Here is a 22440-nt window from a genome sequence, read left to right on the forward strand (position 1 = left end):
AATTCTCATAACAAATATATGAAAATAAAATGCTATAAAAAAGGATACATCAACCACCTCTACTATAAAGGAACATCTTTTCTTTTGGGAGTGCTTTTTCAATGTTTTTTTGATATTAGTTACTGTTTCTTCCCCTTTCTATTAATAAAATTGTCCAAATCAGAAAGAGATTTGTCTAGCTTTCTCTTCTCAATTTAGTTTATGTTATCTATTTCTTATTCCAATTAATTTGGGTATTTCACACTTTTTGTAAATAAATCATTTCATCTAGCTCATTGATATTGTTGATATATAATCAGATAAAATAGTTTCTGTTAACATTTCTTTTTCTAATTTTCAATTTCTTCTTTTTTAATTTTTATGTAGGCAATTTGGTTTTTTCTTTGCTTATTTTAGCCAATCTAACTATTGATTAGTCTGTTTTTTTTATGTAACAGTTCCTAATTTTATTAATTCAATTGTTTCAATCTATAATGTTGTTAATTTTTTTTCAAATTATGATTTCTATTTTGTATTTAATTGGGAATCAGCTCATAGGTAGTAGAGACAAAATATGTTAATCTATGATTTTAAACGAAGAAGAAGAAGAAGAAGAGACAAAAAGAATAGGAAAGAAAAAAAATACTATTCCTCACTATGGAAAAATTCAAATTCTATTGAAAGACACAAAAATCTGATTATGGGATCATAGATTTTGAGCTGGAAGGGACCTATCTCAGAGGTCAATTAGTCTAAACCAATCATTTAAAAAATAAGAAAATGAAGCCAAGAGGTTCAGTGACTTGCCAAGTATATAGAACAAAACAAACCAAAACAAACAAATATCCAAACTATGTCATTATTATTTTATAGGGAAAATTATTCAGAAGGTTTTAGTAGAGCTCTGTTTTCTATAAGCAACTATTGGTTTCAACCTTTTTATCTGAGTTGCAATGTTTTATATGTTCATTTTCATTCCATATATTACTCTTCTGGCTCTGTTTCCTTCATTCTTCTGCAGTTCCTGTAAGTTTCTTCCAATAATTATCTTTACAATGTGATGATGAAAGTGTTGGGAGAAATGAGAAATTATGAAGATAACCTATACTATTTATATGTCTATAGTTCTCTTTGCCTTCTCAACCACCTGAGCACTAATTTTTTCTGTACTAATTTTAACAAGGTCATGGGGGAGGGAGAGGAGTAATTAATGTGTTTTACATATTAATAACACAGATGTTTTGAGTTGTGGAAAGTGACATGACACTGAAACAGATACAAGTAATTGTCCTGGAGCCAAAATATTTTAGGAGAGGTCTGGCTTGGGTTTGTATGGGAGATTCTAGTTTGTACCAGGTTATTTCCAAGGTTATTCAGTTTTGTTTGAGACAGCTTTGCAGAACAGGGTAGAACCCCTTGGGACAGATACAAGGTCATATATCTTGGAAATGCCTAAGTCCACGTTGAAGCCCTTATGTTTGTCCAGAGACTGAGGACACTAGCTAGTTTATGCCTTGGTGAAATAATAATACTAATAAGAGCTTACATAAATAAACTAGTGACATGTATAATTCCCTGTGGCCAGAAGTACCATGGCATACAATCCCTCAGCAATGTGTAATTATATATCATATCATAGCACTGTCTTTCAGACAATTTAATTTTAACATTGGATTCTGGATAAATATTGTTAATAAATGTTTAGCTAATATAACCTGATATATAGAAGAAATTTTATAGTACAAAAGCCCTGTAAATCTAGCTCTACATTTTATATTATTGTATTTTTTATTTAAAATTTCATGAAATATAGAATTCCAATAAATAATTTGAAAAACATCACATGGTTTTAGAATATTTCAGATAGAATTGATGTATCATATATGATTAATCACTTAAAAGACATGTATGACTTGAAATATTTTATAGAGATGTCCATAGGACTAATTTAAAAATTAAAACTCATAATCACATGCTATGTTGATTATTAGCATTTTCATGTAAGTGTAAAGTTGTATTTTATCTCTAAAACATATGAATGATGGCTCTAAGATGTGAAAATGTGTCTTGAGGTTTATTTTATTCATTTTGTGGGAAGGAGCTTTACAAAAAGATTCTATAAGAATGGAGAATCTCTTTTAATGTAATAAAACATTATAGCAAATCAGTTAATTAGACATATATTTCTTAATGGAACAGAAGCCTAGGAAATCTGAAGTATGTTCAACTAGAAACTAGGAAACAAAGACAACTGTTTTGAGAGGCAAATTATTGATTGTATATATTTAAAAATAAAAATACCCCCAAATCCTGCTTCCTACATAGTCCACATTACTGCCCTCTCCTTGTTGTCTAGTTTCCCTAAAAATAGGAAGAGGGAGTCAACCAACAATGAAGACGAATTTAGAAAATGAGGTTTGGGATTTAAAAAAAAAAGAAAGTCAAAGGCTTATAAACTCCCAAGAAATCTCAAATCTGTATGTCAGAAGTATATCCTTCTAAAATGAAGTTGCAAAATTTTATATAGAGAGACTGATTAAGCATTTTGTAACATTTACTGGCTACATATATATGCATATATATGTGAGAAGTGTACATACAAACATGCATACACAAACAGGGTTGTCCAAAAATCTTTTTATCTTAAAATTACACATATATGTATGTGTATTCACACATGCAGTATATATGCACAATGTATACACACATATAGTTATGTACTATATATAGCTTGTTTAAATATTTAATTTTTATTTTATTTTTCTCAATTATACATAAACAATTTTTAAACATTCATTTAAAAAGTTTTGAGTTCCATATTATTTCCCTCCTCTTTGAGAAGGTAAACAATTTAAGGTAGATTAGACATTTATAATCAAGCATGTATATTTCCATATTTGCAAAGTTGTAAAAGAAAACTCAACCAAAAAAAATAAAAGACTTAAGAAAGTCTTTTTAAATGTATGCTTCAATCTATATTTTTGGAGGTGGATAGAAGTCCTTCAGAATTGTCTTATATCATTTTATTGCTTCTAGGCAGCTAAATGGCACAGTGGACAGAATGACAAAACAGGAGTTAGGAAGATGTATGTTCAAATCTAGCCTTGGATACTTACTAGTTGTGTGACCTGCAAAGTCCTTAGTTTTCTCATTTGTGAAATGAGTTAAAGAAAGAAATGGCAAGTAATCTCAATATCTTTGGTAAGAAAAACTTAAATGGGATCACTGTCAGACATGATTGAAAATGACTGAATAGCAACAACAATAATAATGTATTGCTGAAAATAATAAAGCAATTCATAATTGATAATTATACTATACTATTATTTCTGTGTATAATGTTCTGGTTCTGCTTACTTTAATTTGCATTAGTTCATATAAGAGTCTTTTGGGACTTTTCAGAAATCTTCCTACTTGCTATTCTTCTGGTATTGCATCACAATCATATACTACAACTTGTTAAGCGATTCACCAATTGGTGATTATCCCCTCAATTTACAGTTGTTTGCTGTCACAAAGAGTTGCTATAAATGTTTTTTGTACACAAATATCTTTTCTTTTTTTGATCCCTTTGGGGGTACACACCTAGTAATGGTTTTGCTGGGGCAAAGAGGATACCCAGTTTTATAACATTTTGGACATAGTTCCATATTTGCTTTCCAGAATGGCAAGATCAGTTCACAACTCTCCCAATAGTGCATCAGTGTCACAATATTCCCATAATTCTTCTAACATTTGTCATTTTCTTTTTATGTCATATTGGTCAATATAATAGACTTAAGGTGGTACTTCAAAGTTGTTTGGATTTACATTTCACTAATACATAGTGATTTTAAAGCATGTTTATATAACTATAAGTAGCTTTGATTCCTTTATCAAAAAAACTGCTTATTCATTTTAGCATTTATTTGGTTCATCCTTTTAGCATTTATCAATTGGGGAATGACCCATTTTTTGTAAATTTGAAATAGTTCTCTATATATTTCAAAAAGAGGGTTTTATATAAGAAAATTGCTATAAATTTTATTCCCACTCTATTTCTTAGTCAATACCAGAATGCCACTTTGTAATACAATTTGAGATTTTATATTGTTAAGCCAACTTCCTTCACATTTTTTCCTGTTGATTCCATGGATGCTTTTGACCTTTGTTCTTCCAGATGGATTTTCTTTATGTGTTGCATAAATAAAATAATTTGGGCATAATTGCCATTTTATTACATTGTATTGTCCAACCCACAATTAATTTTTCTCTAATTATTTGGATTTGACTTTATTTGTGGGGGCAGGATTTTGTCATTGTATTCATATGATTCCTGGATTTGTCTTGGTAAATAGACTTCCAAGTAATTTATATTATTTCCAATTACTTTTAATGAAGTTTCTCTATCTCTTTCCTGCTGGACTTTGTTGATAATATACTGATGATATATGGAAGGATTTTTATATCCTGAAATTTTATAAAAAATTTAATTATTTCAACTAAATTTTAGTTTATTCTTTAAGAATACCATATCATCTGCAATGAGTGATCATTTTCTTTCCTCAATGTCTAATTTAATTCCTTCACTTTCTTCATCTTCTGTTGTTGCTATAGAAAACACTTCTAGAACAATAATGAAAAAATTATAATAATAATGTACATTCTTGCTTCACTCCTTATCTTATTTATTTAAATAAATTTAAGTACTAAATAGAAAATAAAAGAAAAATCAGAAAAAGAAAAAAAAATTGCCATATAGAGCAGAATATGAGAGGATTCAAAATATGAAACAACAAATTTCCATTACAAGAAAGACTATATAATAAAACTATACACAAAGTGTTTAAAGTTGTCCATCTTCTCTTTGCTTCCTTGTAGGTTTTCTTTTGTTCTCTGCTATGCATTTTTTGCATTATTCTTTTTTCCCTTTCTTTCCCTTCCACCTTCCCCCAAGAAGATTACCATTAAGCATGAGTATAGTTAAACACACACATCTACATGTGTATGTACACACAGCTATATATATATATATATATATATATATATATATATATATAGATCTATACACATCGATTACACCATATCGGGTACATAGATATCTATAATCTGCACATATATACCACATTTACATTCATATTTATGTAAACCTATACTATGTTTGTCCTTTACTTCTCTGAAGCTGGATAACAGCATCCTTCATAAATCCAAGTCTTTTCATATGTTTTTCTAAATCCACCAAGTCATAATTTGCTACTTCACAGCACTATTTCAACCTTATATTATCTAGTTATTTTAAATAATATAAAACAACATTGAATAATATGACTGACATATAGTGTAGTTAGCCTATGTTTCTCATTTGGCTAAAATAAATTTAGCTATAATTTTGCCTGAGATTAAAGATTATTACCACTGCTTTTTTTCTTACAAATTCTACTTCTGATCATTAGTATGTTTATTTGCTATTCTAGCTCATTTTGTAAATGGGGAAATTGAGGTAAACTAAGTAAATGTTTGAGACTGTTTTTAACTCAAGACTTCCTGAGTCCAACTAATACATTGCTGGTGGAGTTGTGAAAGAATCCAGCCATTCTGGAGAGCAATCTGGAATTATGCCCAAAAAGTTATCAAACTGTGCATACCCTTTGACCCAGCAGCGCTACTACTGGGATTATATCCCAAAGAAATACTAAAGAGCGGAAAGAGACATATATGTGCCAAAATGTTTGTGGCAGCTCTTTTTGTTGTAGCTAGAAACTGGAAGATGAATGGATGTCCATCAGTTGGAGAATGGTTGGGTAAATTGTGGTATATGAAGGTTATGGAATATTATTGCTCTGTAAGAAATGACCAGCAGGAGGAGTACAGAGAGGGTTGGAGAGACTTGAATCAGCTGATGCTGAGTGAAATGAGCAGAACCAGAAGATCACTGTATACTTCAACAACGATACTGTATGAGGATGTATTCTGATGGAAGTGGAAATCTTCAACATAAAGAAGATCCAACTCACTTCCAGTTGATCAATGATGGACAGAGGTAGATACACCCAGAGAAGGAACACTGGGAAGTGAATGTAAATTGTTAGCACTAATATCTGTCTGCCCAGGTTGCATATACCTTCGGATTCTAATGTTTATTGTGCAACAAGAAAATGATATTCACACACATGTATTGTACTTAGACTATATTGTAACACATGTAAAATGTATGGTATTGCCTGTCGTCGGGGGGAGGGAATAAGGGAGGGGGGGTAATTTGGAAAAATGAATACAAGGGATAATATTATAAAATATATATATATATATATAATAAAAAAAAATTAAAAAAAAAAAAAAAAAAAAAAAAAAAAAAAAAAAAGACTTCCTGAGTCCAGATCTAGCCCTCTATCTACTGTGGCATCTAGTTGCAACTTTCATGCTTAGATAACTAAAACGGCTATGTTTTTTATTTTTCTAATTTTAGTACAAATTGGTATGTTTAACATTAAGAGAGGAATAGGGATGAACACTCTTGTCTATACTTTTAAGATTGTCTGGCTAGGAACAAAAGTTTCACTGTTTCTAAAGTATAGTTCAGCATCATCAGCATCATCGCCATCATCATCATCATCATCATCATCATCATCATCATCAATCAGAAAATATCTATTGAGCTCCTACTATGTGCCAGGCTTTTTGCTAAGTTCTAGGGATACAAGAGAAGACATAAAGGAAACAAGCACTAATAACCACCAATTATGTGCAAAGCATTTCTACTTCACAACAACCTTGTGAAGTAGATGTTTATTATTATTATTCCCATTTCACATTTGGGGGAACTAAAATAGAGAACAGTTGAGTGACTTGCCCAAGATCATACTACTAATAAATATATAATTCTGGATGTAAGCTCAAATCATAATTTGAATCACTAGAGTTTACTGAGTAATAGGACTGACATGATTAGACTTTCACTTAAACACGATCTTTTTGACAGCTGAGTGGAGAATGGATTTCACAGTAATTTGATATTTGTGGCAGGGAGAGAATTCAGAAGGTTATTGCAATAGTACAGGTATGAAGACCTGTACCAGGGTCATGACAATATCAAGACAACAGATGGGAATTTACTCAAAAGATGACAGAAAGGTAAAATCAAAAACCTTGGCAATGGATTGGATGGGGAGGGAGAGGAGGAAATAGTAAGGAATTGAGGATGATAACTAGGACATGAGCCAGAGTGACTGGAAAGATTGTGTTAAAATCAATAGTTAAAGAGAAAGTAAGAAAAAGGAGAGAATTTATGAGAGAAAGATAATTAGTTCAGTTTTAACCATGTTTAATTGAATGTCTATAAGATATGAAGTTTGAGATGTCCAATAGGCAGAGATGAGACACTAAAGGTTAGCAAAGGGATTAGGACAGATTAAATAGATTTGAGAATCATCATCATCATCAAAAACAACAGCTAGTTATTAAATCTCTTATTTTGTGTAAGCTAATGTTTTAGGAATTGTAGATATAGATACATAAGAAGTAGTTTTAAAAATTGTAGGGTTTTTTTGTCCCAGTGGTGGAATATGATTTATAGATAGATAGATGAATGGATGGATGGATGAGTGGATGGATAGGTGGGTGGGGGGAGAGAGAGAGAGAGAGAGAGACAGAATGGATGGATATAGTTATATGATGATTTTCAAATCAATAAAAATATAAGATCACAATGCTATGTCGATTGCCTAGTGGGAAAGTGAAGCAATATTTGAGTTTGGTCTTTGGAAAAAATTATAGCACTTAAATAAATGAAAGGATAAAAGAAGGAATTTGAAGCAGAAGGAACAATATGAGCAAAAAGATAGAAAGTAGAATGTGCCACTTGTCTTGGGAGGCAAAAATCTTTCTACCCAGTTTGTCTGGAAGAGTTTGTAAAGGTAGAATAGTGAAAGAAAAGAAATTACAAGTATAGATAAGATTGAGAAGAAATATTGAATGAATTTGAGGTTTACTTTTTTTCATTAGTGAGAAATCACTAAAGGTTTTTGATGAATTGGATTGTGTGAAATGTCTTGTTCTAAGAAAATTTATCTAGTACTAGAATTAAAAAAAAAAAAGATTATACTGGAGAGAAACCGGGGACAAAGGGACCAATTAAGATGGTATTGCAATAGACAAGGCATTAAAAGATAGCAGCCAAGTTTATGGCAGTTGGTGTGGCAATCAAAAGAGAGCAATGAATCAATCAGCTAACATTTATTAAACTCCTAATTTGTGATAGTGTTATAGATGCTGTGGATACAAAAATAAAAATAAAGCATTCTTTGCCTTTCAATAGAACATATGAGAGCTTAGAGATAGAAAGCTAACTGTTCTTATTTTAATTATTGTTTCTTGTAATAATTTCTAAAGCATAATTATGAATTAAATTTTAAATTTTGTCAGCTATTCAAAACTAGTTACCTACGTTATAAAATTATATTTTATCAATAGGGAGCTTGATCTACTTAAGAAGGATGTGTATATTTCCTGGCTATTTAGTTTTTTGACAGAAGAGAAATAGTCAATTTATCCTAACAAAAAGCAAGATTGCCATCTACTGTTATCTCAAGTAAACTGCAAGCACATGATCCTTAAAAAAAAAAAGAAAAAGAAAAAGAAAAAAGCTTCTTCTTTTAAGAATATTTTTCCCCAAATCCTTCCATTATATTTATTTTCTCAGAATAATTCAGAATCAAAAGGTAGTTTTCAAATCATTTTACCTTCTCCTCTAGAATAATTTGAATTTGCAATATACATAATCTTAAAATATTTTCTTATTTGTCCTAGCTCTTCTTTGATCTATCTGCTACTTTTTTTACATTCTTAAATACCCCCCTCCTGATTATTCTCTCTAATCTAGATTTTAGTGATAATATTATCTCCCTGTTATTCTAACCTACATGGCCATTTTTTTGGTCTTCTTTGCTGGATCTTCATTAATATCAGTTGTTTCCTAAAGGATCTTGGTTTTTTTTTTCTCTTCTCTTGTGGAAAATATCATGAACTCCCATAATTTCTATGAAGACTGTTCATAAACCCTTCTTTAGATGCAATCTATCTTCTAAGCTTCAGTCTCAAAATGCCAATTACCTATTAAATTTTTGAATTGGATATGGTAGAGATATCACCAGCTCAATACATCTTCACTATCCATACTGTGAAACATACCCCTTTATATATTTTATCTAATTTTTTGAAGGCATCATTATTGTACCAGTCTCCTCTGTTTATAATCTTGGCTTCATTATCTTTGACTATTCATTCTTTCTCACTCCACATATACAATAAGTTGTCAAATGATGTGATCTCCCTGCCTCAAATTGTCCCCTACTCCAATCCATCTTCCACATAGATACCAAATTAATTATCTCTCAAAACATCTAGAATTATCTGTCTGCATTTATGTTTAAAGATAGAATGTAAGGAGGAATAAATGAGATATTCTTTCAGGCTCTCACGTTTGGAATGTGAATAGAACTATTCTTTTACTAACCCCTTTCTGTCCCGTTCTAAGTGTGCTAGACTTACTAAATAATCATAGCCCAAACTCTCCGCTGGAAAGTATAGTATGGCTCAACATCTTAGCCTTGTCCAAGGTGACAAAATGGCACCTTAACTCATTTTTTAGACTAGGAAAAAAGAGACTAAAATCTGAATTCAGTTCAGTTCTGTCATCTGTGTTCATAAATCAAAGCCATAAAATTTCTTTCCGTTTTTTAGCTCAGAAGCCCCCAATTAGAAAATAGTAGTAAGAAAAGAATCCCTTCTACCCCGACACTCAAACAGAGAAGGTATATCCCCTTTAACTCTATCTCTATGTACCATTCTCTTCTTCCTTTTTTATCCTGCTCCTTCCATTCTGAATTAAGGACATACACAAATCTTGTTTTAATCTGGCTAGGAATTACAAAAAGACTCAAAGAATAGTGAGAGCAACTTGGGAGTAAATCTTTGACATCTCAATGGAGGGATAGACAAGAAAAGATGAATCATGTCATCACTTATACATAGTCTTCCAGAGACAAGCAGTTCAGTCATTTTCCATATTCTATTCCAGATCTATTCTTCATTAGAAAGCCCAGCAACAGGAAGCAGCAGCTAATGGAATATGCATGTTGGGGGAATGAGCATCTGTCTGTGATTCCAAGTGTCTAGGTTCTAGACTCAAATAATAATATGAAGGATGGACATTTTCTCCATCTTTCCATCTATCTCTTTCTATCTCTCTATTTATTTCAAAGCACAAAATAAAATAGGTATCCAATGTGAAATGTGAATTAAATTTAGGACAGAATTTTATTTCCTACAAACAAAAGAAAGGATATAAATACAAATCCTCTGTGTGAGGGATCATGAATGAGGAAACACCAAGAAAGGACATAAGTATTCAAAAGATCACAAATCTGATAGTTATCGAAATATGTGTATAACTCCTTTGGTTTACAGAGTTATTGGCACACAATAAACAAAGTAACATCAAGTATACAGCAGACTGGTATACTCATCAAGAGTCAGTATCTCCTGAGTCTTTTCTCTGTTGTGTTATTGTTTTTGCTAGGAAGATTCATAGGCACTGACCATGAGGAAGGGAACATTAAGAAAAATCAGTCAGCAAATGGTCTTCTCTTTGATTCTTCTCCACTATCAATTACAAGGATATAATTAATAAGATATGTTACCCTTACACACCTGGATAAGATGAAGTTTGCCAAACTGATAATTTGCTAATCTTATATTTCTAAATCTAAACAAAGCTGACCAAGAAAGTTGTTGTTGTACATTGAGCCTTTCTGATAAACAGGAAGGTCAATCAATCAATCCAGCATAATCCAACCCAATACATATTTAAGTGCTTAATATATTCCATGCATGAACATCTCAGAATAGATACTCATCTACTTTAGTTGAAGAAACAATAAATACAAAAGAGGGAACCCCAAAGTCAGGTTCATCTACAGAGGACATGTATTTTGTTTGAAATGTCTTTATGACTCTCTAAGGGAAGGATTGTGATCAAGTCCAGTGTATTTGGATAATTTAAAGCATCTCTACGTGTATAAGAGACATATTTTTGGAAAGTAAATCAGTCAAGTAATATTTTAAGCATTTATTATTTTCTAGGCATTATGCTGAAGACTAAGGATAGAAAGAAAGATGAAGGAGCTCACATTCTAATGGAAGATCCACACTCTACAATTTGGAACACTTGAAGACATTCTGCAACTGGTTTCAGTCTACTAACCATGTGTCTATGTGTTCTTGATTTGGAATTGTGGTATGTTCAGAAGGCATTAGCTAACCAAAATTAGCCTTTCCACATTCACTTTCCTTGTTGGTTGGGTCAATTGAAGAAAGAAAGACAGCTGTAAGGCCCAGAAGACCCCACTGGGGCTGCTATCATGTGATCTGAGAGCACATGGTCCTGATATTACTTTTGCTTCTATTGTATCTGCTATTTCTTCTGTTTTTTAGTGAAGAAATTTTAGAGATAGCTATGATTTTGTGAGCTACAGTGAAAACAGCAGGCGTGAGAAATCTGGAAGATGGAGTAAATTTCCATTTTTGTGGGAGATTGAGCACAAATGAGGTGACAGCTAAGGAATTGAAGAGCAAATTTTTTTGCCCCAGCCTAGCAAAGGAGAAGGTACTTTGGGAAGTGAACTTGAAGGTGTGAATACTAGGTATAAACTTCTTTAAATATGAGCTCACCTTCCCTGGAAGAAGAGATTGTATAGAAAAGAATGCCTTCTCACATATTTGGGGAAAACATTTACACTTCTGTTCTTGTAATAACTTTTCAGTAAATATTACCTCGTAAAAGCTAATCGATGATCATTGATAAAATGAACCAGGTGTCTAATCATTTGTTATTAGCATTAGGGAGAAAAACAATAGTTTGGAGTTTATACCAATAGAATTGGATAAAAATAATCCCATTTATTTGTATTACTAGAAGTCTAAAAGACAGAGAGAGAAGTGCACGCGCACACACACACACACACACACACACACACACACACACGATTTGTGACAAAGTCTTCATACATTCTAAGGGCTGGCATCTGCTGACTGCCAAAGTGGAGGATAAGGGAAACAATTCTTCATCCACCCCTCAAAAAGAATAGTAGAAAAGGCCTTATAGGATAAAAAGCTACAAGCCAGGAGACACAAGTTAAGGTCATTCAACTTCAAATATTCGTTAAATTTTCAGTTCTTCTTGCTCAGCAGCCAACAAAAGTCTGACAAAATAACAAGTCCTCTCAGTATTGAGCCGCTGTGTGATTGGAAGCAACGAGGATGTTCATAAACCTTAAAGTTCATAAACCTTAAAAAGTCCAATAGTAAAGTCATCAAGTCTCTCCCCAAGAGTTCTAGACGCATGGATTCCTGTAATGGTCCTTGTATACTAATTCAACCCTAATACATATAGATATGTCACTCTGTTCCTCAAAAAATTCCAATCATTTCTCTTAGGATAAAATTTATACTCCTATGTTTAAATCTTAAAGTTCTCTACAAACTGGTCCTAATCTATTTCATTAAATATTGCACATACATTACATATTAATATTACTATAGTAACATATTACTTCCCCTTCCAATGCTCTATTACCCAGGCAATCTATCTTTTTCACAATTTCTCACATTCCATCTATCTCTTTGTATCTTTGAACATGCCTGGAATGCATTCTTCTTATGCATATCTAAAATAATTATTTTTCCCCATTAAATATATGATTCAAATATTTCATGGATGCTTTTTCTAATTGTCCCTCCCAAGCTCTATTCCCTTTCTAATTACCATGTATTAAATATATTTTAATGTTTTATTCCACATATACTTATGTTTGTGCACTTTAAATTCTTATAACTTTTGCATATTAAAATGCAAGCTTCTGGAGATGAGACATTATTTCTGTGTCGCCCTTGCACCTCCAATACATAGGAACATTTAGTTAATTAATAAATATTAGTGGTTAATTTATTGATTGGTCATTAATATTAATAGGAAAACAAAATCTTAAATATTGTTGCTATTATCCATTTAATGTCAATTGTTCCTGGATAGCAAGATGAATTATAATGGCAACTGATTTAAAAAATTCTCCATAAAAATTACTGGCAATTGTTGAATAGAAATAAAAAGAAAAGTTGTCATAATAGATTTCTTGCAATTATTGAATAAGAATAGGAAGAAAGATTTTCATGGATTCTGAAAAATATTTCTTATATTGCAAATTTCATAGTACTTAAAAAAAGAAAAACTTATTATGTATCAGGGTATCAACACCATATGAACAAATGCAGAAAAAAAACAGTAATATTAAACAAGTTTTTACTAATCACAGTGCAATTAAAAATTAGATTCAATAAAAGTCCATTAGATAGAGGCAAGATGGCATAATGCAGCATCAACTCAATTGAATTCTCTCAATATTTCCTCCAAACAACTTAAAAATAATGCCTCAAATCCAATTTTGGGTTTTTATTCCAGTCAAAGATAACTGGGGTGGTGAGCAGGAGAGGTTTGTGATATGATGGCAGAGGCCTGGCCAAGATACATGCTCATAGCTACAGTAACAGAGACAAGCGTTGGAGGTGGGAGTAGCAGCTTTGGTCTCAAATCAAAGACAGCAAGAGAGTCAGATAACTGGTCAAAATGAGTTTACAGAGGACCCTTACAGGCACTGAATGTAGATGGTGCTGATTGACAACTCTTTTGTACATAAGCAGTTCTGGGTCACATTTCCAGAGGAGCACTTGTGGTAAGTCACAAGGGAGCAGAAGCCCTGGTTATATTTTTAAACAGATAGGAATGTTAGGACCTGCAGCTGCTGGGGAACAGGGGACCTGATTGCAATTCTTGGGTCAAGAGATATGCTAATGCATCTGCCTACAGTGGAGCAGAGGCCCTTCCTGGGAAAAGATGGGAGTATAGACAATTCTCCTCTCATCATACAACTTTGGAAGCACTGAAAACTGTCACTCCTCCACAACTGCAGCTTAGGACAATGTTTTCCCACCCCAAGGTTATTAAAGCCTAACAAGTTAAGTTCAACATCAAGAAATAGTGTGAAAAAATGAGTAAACAATAAGAAGAATGAACTTGACCATAAAAAAGCTACTATGGTAGCAGGGAAAAACCAAGATATAAACCCAAAAGATAAAATCTCAAAGAAAAATTCTATTAGAACCCAAGCTCAAAAAAATTCTTGGAAGAATTGAAGAAAGATATAAAAGTCATAGGAGGAAAACTGAGAAAAGAAATGGAAAGAAATGTAAAAAATATGAAAAAGGAATTATAGATTGGTAGGAGGCAACAACTTGTGAAGAAAATAGCACCTTAAAAAAACCAGAATTGGCCTAATGGGAAAATCGATATAAAATTAACTGAAGAAAAGAACTCCTTAAAAAGAATGGAGAAAAAGGTAAAAACAAAAAAACAAAAAAAAGTTTGTTGAAGAAAATAATTCCTTAAAAATTATCTGGAAGCTAATAATTCCATGAGACAATAAGAAGCAATAAAAAATAAAACAAAGTCAAAAGAATGAAAAAAACTGAAAAAAAACTTGAAATTTATCTTCAAAAAAATAATTTACCCAGAAAATATGTTGATGAATGTTAATTTTTAAAATTATTGGATGATCTGAAAGCCATAGTCAAAAAAGGATTTAGATATTATATTGTAAGAAATTATCTCAGAAAATTATTTTGACATTTTGGAACCAGAAAATAAAATAGAAATTGGAAAAAAAATCATTCATGACCTCCTGAGAAAGATCCTAAATAAGTAACCTCAGGAAAATTCCAGAGCTTTCAAGTCAAGGAGAAAATGTTCCAGCAATCAGGAAAATAAAACATAACAAAACAATTCAATCATTCAGCCAAAGTCAGCATTTAACAGCTCCTGTGTTAAAGAAGCAGAGAATTTGGAATATGAATTTCTGGAAGGCAAAAGAGCTAGGTTTACAATGAAGCATAAGCTCCCCAGACCTCACAAAGCAATTATACCCGGTTTAATCCTCCAGAGGAAAAAATGGGTATTGGATAATTGGATAAATTGGATAAAATAGAACTTTTAGGTATTCCTAACAAAAAGATCAGAGTGGAATAGTAAATTTTATATGCAAACATAAGACTCAAGAGAAATAATCATAAAGGATTTAATATATTTAAATTGTTTATATTTCTGTATGGGAATATGATATTTATAACTTCTAAGAACTTTATCATTATGGGGTCAACATAGACAAAAGGCATGAGTGTGAGTTAATTATTTTGGGATGATTTTTAAAAAATCAAAAAGAAAGAGAAAGAAGAATTCACTGGGAGAAGAGAGAGATAAAATGGAGAAATTTTCTCATATAAAAAATGAAATACATTTTTACAGTGGAAAGGAAAATACTCTTATCAAAACTGGTTCAAAGAAGGAAGAATACACAACTACCCACACACTATATACTCAGTTGGGTATCAAAATTTAACAGCCTTAATAGGGAAATAGGATGGAAAGGCAATAAGGGACATGATGAGGATGATAAGAGGAAAGGCCGATGAAGGGAGATGATGGTCAAAGGCAAAACAGAAATTTGAAGAGGGACAGAAGGGATAAAAGAGAGAGAGGATGAAAAAAACAGAATAGACAGGAAAGAAATACACAGTATTCATAATTGTGAATATGAATGCAATAAAGCTCACCAATAAAATAGAAGATAGAAAATTTCATTAGAAACCAGAATCCAGCAATATATTTTTTTACAAAAGTTGAAACATACATAGAGTTCAAATAAAGGACTGGAAAGAATCTATTGTGCTTTAGCTGAAGTGAAAAAGGCAGGGATAATAATGATATTCTCAGAGGAAAAGCAAAAAAGACTAATTAAAGGAGATAATCAAAGAAACCACATTTTGCAAAAAGTACCTTAGACAATGTAGTAATATAAAAAAAATTATAGCAAGTTTTTTAAATAAAAGCCTCTTTTCTCAACTATGTAGGAAACAATGAAATTGATAAAAATAAGAGCCATTCTCCAATTGATAAATGATCAAAGGATATGAACAGGTAGCTTTCAGAAGAAATCAAAGATATCTACAATAATATTAAAATGTTCTAAATCACTATTGATTAGAGAAATGCATATTTAAACAATTCTGGAGGACAACCTCACACTAATCAGAAATGACAAATGCCAGATGGATTGATGGAATACAGTGATAAACTATTGGTGGAAGTATGAACTTGTTCAATCATTCTAAAGAATAATTTGAAACTATGTCCAAAATGACATAAAACTGTGTATGCTTTTTAGCCCAGAATTACTGCTACCTAGATCTAAACTCCAAAGATACTAAAGAAAAAAAAAAAAAGAAAAAAAGCCTATATCTACAAAAAATACTTATAGTGGCTCTTTTTGAGGATGCAAAGGATTAGAAATTGAGGGAATACCCATCAATTTGGAAATAGCTAAACAAGTTGTGGCATATAATTGTGATAGAGTACTATTGGGCTACAAGAAATGAAAAGATGATTTCAGAAAAAAACATAGAAAGGTTGGGAGGGAAGAAGAGAAACTGGAATTCAATATTTAAAAATAAAAAGTTTAAATATATATAAATAATAATTCAATTTTTAAAAGCTCCATTTAAAATAGAAATGATTAAATAATAAATAATTCTATAGAATTGGTGGGATCAAACAACAATTTTCTGAATATAAAATTTCATTAAAGATAACAACAATATATATCCATAACTATGGCTTTAAGAAAAAGGGGAAAATTAGGGAACCATGCATGGGTAAAGAACAAATGAAATAATTGGACTTTGCATATTACATGCATTACATTGTAATTTAATTACATATAATTACTTTATATTTAGTTAGAGATCTCTAAAAATTGAATGAGCAACTTATCAAAGTTTCAGGATATAAATAAATCTATATAAAGTATGAAAATATTTGTGCATTATCAATAAAACCCAATAGGAAGATATAGAAAGATAAATTCTATATAGAACAATTATAGAAGATCACATGCACACATGTGTAAATAAATTTATATATATATATATATATATATACATACATACATGAATCATTAAAAAGCAATAATCTATGAATCTATTTGTACTAGCAAAAATAGAAATATCAATTAATGGAAAAGATATATACTATACTATACTAAAGAAAACAAATCTAGCAGCCTAATATTTCATAGGCCCTAAGACCCTAGATAAGGAGGGGGTGTATAAGTCACTATTCAACTGGAATTGTTAGGAAAAATGGACAACATTTTGGTAGAAATTGGGTAAAGATGAATATCTCACACTATAGACTAAAATATGAAATGGATATATGAAGTAGGCAAAAAATGTAATATAATAAAAAAAATTGGGGAGAGAACAATTTACCTTTAAGATATTTTGATGAAAGAAGGTTTATGATCAAAACAAGAGTCAGAGATTATTAAATAAAATATATTTGCCATTTTAAATACTGTTGTTCAATAGTTTGTCATTTCCAATTCTTCATGACTTCATTTGGGATTTCGTCAGCAAAGGTCCTGGAATGGTTTGCCACTTCTTTCTTTAGCTCATTTTAAAGATGAAGAAACAGGCAAATAGTATTGTGACTTCTCTAGGGTCACCATGCTAGAGGTTAGAAATGAACTCAAGAAGTCTCCCTGACTCCAGGCCCAGCATTCTCTCTCTATTTACTGCACTATCTAGTATGCCCATTTTGATAAAGTGAAACTAAATGTGCTTTGCACAAATAAGTCTAAGACAACTAACCTAGAAGAAAAATGGGTAATAGGGGGAGGGGGGTTGGGGGAAAAAGTTGTCATTTCCAAGATATATAAGGAACTGATTCTTATTTATAATAGTATGTAGAAAGAGAAAAGAAATAGTTCTAAGACAGAGTCGTGCAGAACACCCACACTTTGTGGTAGGAGATGACTAAGGATCTAGAAAGGAGAACTGAGTAGTCAAAGAGGTAGGAAGAAAGTAGGAGAGAAAGACATGACTTCACATTTATCCACGTAAAGTTTCACAGTAAATTCAGCCCGGTATTCTAGCCTTCAAAATCTCTTTAAACCCAAATTAATGTCCGATGTGTTAACTATATGTGTGGATTTTTCCATATCATATATTTTGATAGACATGTACTTTTTGCCCTTATGATCAACAGAAATTAGAAAGTCAACAAGGATCATGAGAACAAATGAAATGACATCGTAGTTGGGGAGTACAGAGTCATTAGTGATATTTAATAAAGCACTTTTACTAAAATGATGTCTTTCTGGAAGTCATGCTATGAGGGATTAAACAAAGAGTAGGGAGTAAGGAAGTAGAAATATCAAGTATAGTCAAAGTTTTATAAAGAATATATTGGAAGAGGGAATTGGGATAAAAGCTAAATGAGGTAGAAGAGTTAAAAGAAAATGTGTATCTAAATATATATATGTATATATATATATATATATACATGTGTGTATGTATATACTTTATTTCAAGACAAAATCCTGCAAGGCAAGGCACATATAAGATACATAAACAGATATATGGAAAAATATATTTTCTATTTACTCTTCTATCTCATTCACTTTCTGTCCCATTTCTCTTCTATTTATTCACTACCCCAAATTGCCAATATTTAATATATATGCAGAGAAGTCTGCATGTGTGTATGTTTGTATTGAGTATTAAATATATTAGGTCCTAGAGAGAATTGGTGTTAAGTGTTTCCTGGTCAGATGATACACAAATTTAAAGTGTAGATTGGCTACCACCATCACTAATTAATTGATTGATTGATAATCTGATCTTCTGTAGGTTTGTGAGGAAGCAGGAAGTGATCTGGAATAAGTTGTTCATGCTTTTATAAAATGCCATTGTCATCTGAGATGCTCACAAGTATATATTAAACCTTTATCATTCACATACATATGTGTATATTAATATGTACGTATAAGGCAGCATTAATAATGGTTAGAAAGATGGTCATGACAGAAAGACAGTTGCAAATCCTTACTCTGATACATGTTCACTGCATGATCCAGGGCAAGTCAACTTAATCTTTCAGTTTCTTAAGTGATTCTCCAAGATTATGTTACAGCGAGATCTGAATTAGTAGAGGAATTTCATTATAAGTCTAGTCCCTATTCATCCATCCATATACATATACACAAAAGCACACACATATGTATATAGATATATCTACATATGTGTGTATGTAATATATGTGTGTTTGAAAATACAAACATTACTGCTAAATAGAAGTACAATTTGTAAGAGAAGTAATCATAAAAAATAGTATTTTAGGAGAACATTATTTTTTTGTATTTATTGAATCTCTTCTATCTTATTTTGTATTCTTATTTTGTATTGTGTCTTATTTTGTATTCTGCGTATGACATTGCTTAAATTGTAAGCACTTTAAGATCAGGAACCATGTCACTTTCACCATTGTACTCTAAACGCACAGTTCCTTTAACAGCAGCTTCTTGATATAAGTATATTGAATTGAATTAGAGGAGATGTGGAATATTTTGCAGTGTTTGGAGAACATGACCTTTAAACTGAATAATGTATATCTCTCTCATACACATACACACACAGTACAAGCAACAATTCCTTTTAAGGTGACTTAAATAGATTTTTTCATCTGTTGACTAGTGAAATGCATATTTTATGACCTAGAGCAAAAAAATTAGTTATGAGGTTTTTATCTGAAAAGATTGGTGTAATTCTAATCCAAGGAGTCAGAAATGGAAGCAGAGCTTTCAGAAGTGAAGCCTTAGTGTTGAAGACTACGTAGATGGGAAAGTAGTTAGCTAAGCTACTAAGCAGGGTTATCAGTAGACTCTTTCATCTTTTCTTAACTTCTATATTTCCCTACAGTTCCTACCTTTAAAGTTTTCAGGTATATTTACTGTCTATCATCTTGATAGTCTTACTGGCCTCTGGCTCAGAATTTTCCATTCAAGCTCTCTGAACAGCAGGGTGTATAGCTAGCAGCTTTTGTGGTGCTATCTAAGGAGTTTTGAAGTAGTTAGGCTATGAATTTAATCTAATTCAGTAAGGGTTTAAAGCCCCAAAGAGGAACCTTTGAGCATCCACATGTATGTGAAAGACTGACTATAGGGGACAGAATTGCAAAAATCTTTCTAAACTGGTAGTATAGAAGAAATACCCTTCAAGAATAATTGTAATTTAGTTTCTCCTCATAAAACTATTAACATACAATAAACGCCATTCCTTCTATCCAAAAAAGTAAAATAAATAAGAATGCCTTCGTGTGTTCTCAATTTTCATGAAATTTTCATTGCATGCAGAGTTTTCTGATTCATGTAAAAAAGTGCTTGATAATTTATAAAATGTGTAGCATTATCTATTATGAGACACTGGGAATATAAAAGGGGAATAACCTATTCTGACCTACCTTTTAAAAAATCGGATTTAATTGTATTAGATTCAATAACAGCTGGGTTCATTAACTTTTATTCTTCATTGAAAATGTTTCCTTTTTTTAAAATTTTCTTCCCTTAGTACCATAAACTAGTCTGTAGCATTTTTTCCCTAGAGGAATACATAGTGAAGTAATAGGAGATGAGCACAATTACATAATCTATATTTTTCTCTTTTTTAAAAAAAATGTCACTTTCACCAGAAAGGGACTAGAATAACCATTGATATAACACTCATATGTACCAGGCATTTTGCTATGTTGCTATTGCATTTTTTCCATATTACCCATTGCCATTTTCCTTCCTCTGATTCCGAGCTTTATCCTGAAAATGGATTGGTATTTTTTTTTGCCATTGCTTTTTCTCATTTCTCATTCCTTCCATCCTTACCTTTCAGCAAAATTTTCTTTCCTTTCACAATGTTTTATCATTCTTGCCCCAACTCATTAACTTTTTGCTTCTTCATTATTCTATGCTTTTCCATTTGTGTGCCGGTGTGTGTTCCTTTTGTGTTGTTTTTCCTCCCCATTATCATATCCAGAGTACTTACTTTGACTTATTCAATCTAGGGAACTTCACTGAATCAAATGTTTCCTTAGCAGCTGCTTTTCAAAAGTAGGTGAGATGTTATAAATAAAACTGTGAGCCTCAGGAATAGTCAGATATAGGCCTCTTATCTGTTAAAGTAATGTAAATACACTCGGCTGCTTGCATAATGTTTGATGCCAAAAATACAGTTTATTTTGATAGGGCGCATACTTGGGGATTTGGAAACTATAGAACATGAAAGTAATTGAAGATTTCCAAGAGCTAGTTTGTGTGCACAAAGTTGTACTTGGGTAGCTTCCTTTTGGCCCAGATTTAAAACTGACCATCTCCTTAGTGTGAAAACAATTACCTAAAGTAATCAGGAAAATTATCATTTGCCTACTAGGCTGGACCAAATAAATAGGACAAATTAAAATCTTTCCCACTGGCTTAAACTAACTAGAACTAAAGGCAATCATGATGAACAAAATCCAAAGAACTTCAAAAGTTGAGGTACAGACTATTTTAAGAATTGAAAATGGTTTCTGCAGTTTTCTATTGCCTCTAGTATAAAAGACAAACTTCTTGGTTTTACATTTTAAAACCTCCACAAAATGGCTCTTCTCTACCTTTTCAGAATGGTATCATATATATCTATGTCTATATATATGATAGATAGTTCTCCATGCCTGGAATTCTCTGCTTCCTCATTGTTACCTACTGCAATCTCTGACTCCCTTCAAGATTCAATTTGTCTTCTTTTTTTTCTTTCTTTCTTTTCTGCTAGTAATTGGAATGAAGTGACTTCCCCAAGGTCATATGGCTAGAAAGTGTTAAGGGTCTGAAGGCAGATTTGAACTCAGGTCCTCCTGACTCTAGGACCAGTGTTCTATCCAATCTGTCATTTAGCTGCCTCCACGACTCAGTTTATACATACATACACATATATATATATATATATATATATATATATATATATATATATATATATATATATATATATGGCAATTGGGGTTAAGTGACTTGCCTAAGGTCACACAGCTAGGCAGTGTTAAGTGAATCAGTTTAAATAAAACTTTCACCACACCTTTCCTGATCTTAACATATTTGTTTAGTCCCTTCCAAATTTGCATTTCCCTTGTATATATTTTATGTGTACTCAACCTGGTATAAATTGTTTTCCCTAAGTGGAATGTAAGCTCTTTGAGGTCAGCAAGTATTTCATGTTTGATTTATTTCCCCAGAGCTTTGCCTAATAGATACTTACCCTACACATAGATAGGTTCTTGTTGAATTGAATGAAATGTTTGTATGGACAAACATGTTCCTCTGAAGGAAGGCTAGTTTATATATTTGATCCTTTCATGCCACTGTTGTCTACTTTCAAAATCAACTTTCTTCTTCAATAGGCAAGGCATATGAAGAACATTTAACACAAAATAACTGAAGTGATTTGCCACCCCTCAAA

At 31.8% G+C, this 22440-nt stretch overlaps 1 long non-coding RNA gene across 7 annotated transcripts in view; it reads right to left on the bottom strand.

Moving 5' to 3' along the window:
- The window catches only part of LOC141539678 (uncharacterized), a 177573-nt gene that overhangs the window by 53275 nt on the left and 101858 nt on the right, over positions 1–22440 (bottom strand). The gene's annotated exons all lie outside the window — the stretch shown is intronic.

This window comes from Sminthopsis crassicaudata, chromosome 4 (assembly GCF_048593235.1).
Source record: "Sminthopsis crassicaudata isolate SCR6 chromosome 4, ASM4859323v1, whole genome shotgun sequence".
Lineage (NCBI taxonomy): Eukaryota > Metazoa > Chordata > Mammalia > Dasyuromorphia > Dasyuridae > Sminthopsis > Sminthopsis crassicaudata.